Source organism: Schistocerca americana, chromosome X (assembly GCF_021461395.2).
Source record: "Schistocerca americana isolate TAMUIC-IGC-003095 chromosome X, iqSchAmer2.1, whole genome shotgun sequence".
NCBI classification, from domain to species: Eukaryota; Metazoa; Arthropoda; class Insecta; order Orthoptera; family Acrididae; genus Schistocerca; species Schistocerca americana.
Genome location: NC_060130.1, coordinates 505,072,710 through 505,075,065, shown reverse-complemented (window position 1 = coordinate 505,075,065; position 2,356 = coordinate 505,072,710). Strand labels below are relative to the sequence as shown.

At 42.5% G+C, this 2,356-nt stretch overlaps 1 pseudogene; it reads left to right on the top strand.

Annotated features, from left to right (window-relative positions):
* Positions 1-322: 322 nt before the first annotated feature.
* LOC124557425 lies at positions 323-440 on the top strand (annotated as a pseudogene).
* The last annotated feature ends 1,916 nt before the right edge of the window (positions 441-2,356 follow it).

Genomic DNA, 2,356 nt, shown 5'->3' with positions numbered 1-2,356 from the left:
TAATCATTTGTTTGTCTGTAAGATTACATCACAGCTAATGGTTTCCGTCCAGACAGTTCCATCGTGGTGCGGTTTTTTTTTTTTGTTTTTTTTTTTTTTTATACTAATACTAGCATATTACCATAAGAAAGGTAGTTGTAGTTTAATAACACTTTGAGAAAACATAGCTAGATAGCATCCCCATTTCATTGAACAGAATACAGGTAAAATGAGTTAAAAATTTGTAACAAAAAACGTAACAAAACTTGCTGTACTCCCTAGGCAGCATGTTAGAATTCAGTACCAGTGAATAAATTATTAGTGTGATTGCTTTTATTAAATAGGCAACGGCCTTGCCGCAGTGGATACACCGGTTCCCGTCATATCACCGAAGTTAAGCGCTGTCGGGCGTGGCCAGTACTTGGATGGGTGACCATCCGAGCCACCATGCGCTGTTGCCATTTCTCGGAGTGCACTCACCCTCGTGATGCCAACTGTGGAGCTACTCGACCGAATAGTAGCGGCTTCGCTCAATGACAACCATCATAACGACTAGGAGAGCGGTGTGCTGACCACACGCCCCTCCTACCCGCCTCCTCCACTGAGGATGACACGGAGGTCGGATGGTCCCGATGGGCCACTCGTGGCCTGAAGACGGAGTGCTTTTTTTATTAAATGTCGATAGTCACGCGTATAACACCAAATCTTAGGAATAAGACATCTCATAGCTTTTCAGACACATGTAAGTTCAACCAATTTCGACCATGGGGTTTGTCAGGCATAGATTTAGCCTCCTTCACATCGCCTCTTATGAGCCTTTTCGACGGCGATATCTCTAATGGACGACAGAAATTGATCACTGTCAAGGAAATACATAAGTGCCTGTTCATCATAATAACTGCAGAAATCAGCGTTCCTCGTGTGTTTTTATCCTAACTGTTTTTTATTCCTCTCGACACAAATGGTTGTGGAGTGACTTGTCGACTGGACTGGTCTTCAGCCAAAATGGGTTTGAAATACTTCTTCGTTTCGGTAACGTTTATTCCACTTAAATGGGTCTAAACAACGCTGACGAAAGAAATCTTAACACCAAGAAGAGATTGTGTGGCATGGACGTAAATTGGTAAGCATGTTTCTACTTCTGAAAGATGTCTATTCCTATTAAGCGCCAGTCGCATAAGAGTTGTGTTTGTAGCCCCACTATGAGAACGCAAATTAGGTTTGCTTTATCTACGCGCTGTTACGGTGGTGAGCGTCGATTACCTTTGAGACTGTTCGTGGTGAGTTCAAAAATGGTTCAAATGGCTCTAAGCACTATGAGACTTAACATCTGAGGTCATGTCCCCTAGACTTAGAATTACTTGAACGTAACTAACCTAAGGACACCACACACATCCATGCCCGAGGCAGGATTCGAACCTGCGACCGCAGCAGCAGCGCGGTTCCAGACTGAAGCGCCTAGAACCGCTCGGCCACAGCCGCCGGCTTTGCGATGTCCTTCGTCAACCCTACACTATGTGATCAAAAGCACCCGGTCACCCCTCTGTAATACGGAAGCGATCGCTAGTTGGCACGAGCGGAGGATTCGCTAGTTTAAAAGAACGTGGGGAGTACTGCGTTCTCAGTAGCACCAAAATATCAGAAGTGCAAGGCCCATGTTATCGACGACCTACATAAACAACATAGAGTGGCCAAGCGAACTGAAAACTTGGCCTCCATCTTTTGTATCGTCTTGTTAAGTGATATAATCGTCTGCTAGCACGGAATCATGTGTTTTTGTTTGTCCTACTACTACTAATCGTGAGTTTTCTGTCGAGAAATAATTTCAAAAATATGATGTGCACTTTTCGCGTACTATTGCAATCTCAAGCGTAACGTTTGAGATATGCGAGCTGTTGCGTTATTCTGGTAACTTTAACACAAACATGTGCATTTCTGTAATTAATGATATAGCTTACCCAAGAGATGCTGACGAATTTCGGTACGACACTTACAGTAATTACATCTTTGACTTGGTTGACGTTTATCGTGTTTGACACTACGAAGTTCTGTCTTCCATATGTACCAAAGAAGTGTATTTATATAAGTCGTTGGTATTTATAGAGGAAGAAGACTGTAGTAGTTGTAAATAATCATTTTAATACGCAATTCGTAGGCTTAATTATCGTTCTCGTCGAGGAAAATTTCAGATATGTGGACTAGAGTTTTTTGTTCTAGCGTCATGTTTTTTGTGTGGATTCCAGCACCTCTAATGGAAGACAGGACTGTCATGTTTCATCTAACATTGCATTGCTCTAAGATGAGAAGAGCGTACGCAACTATACTGAGAAGGCCGCTACTTAGTTCCGCCTTATTTTATTTATCCAGTATTGTATTA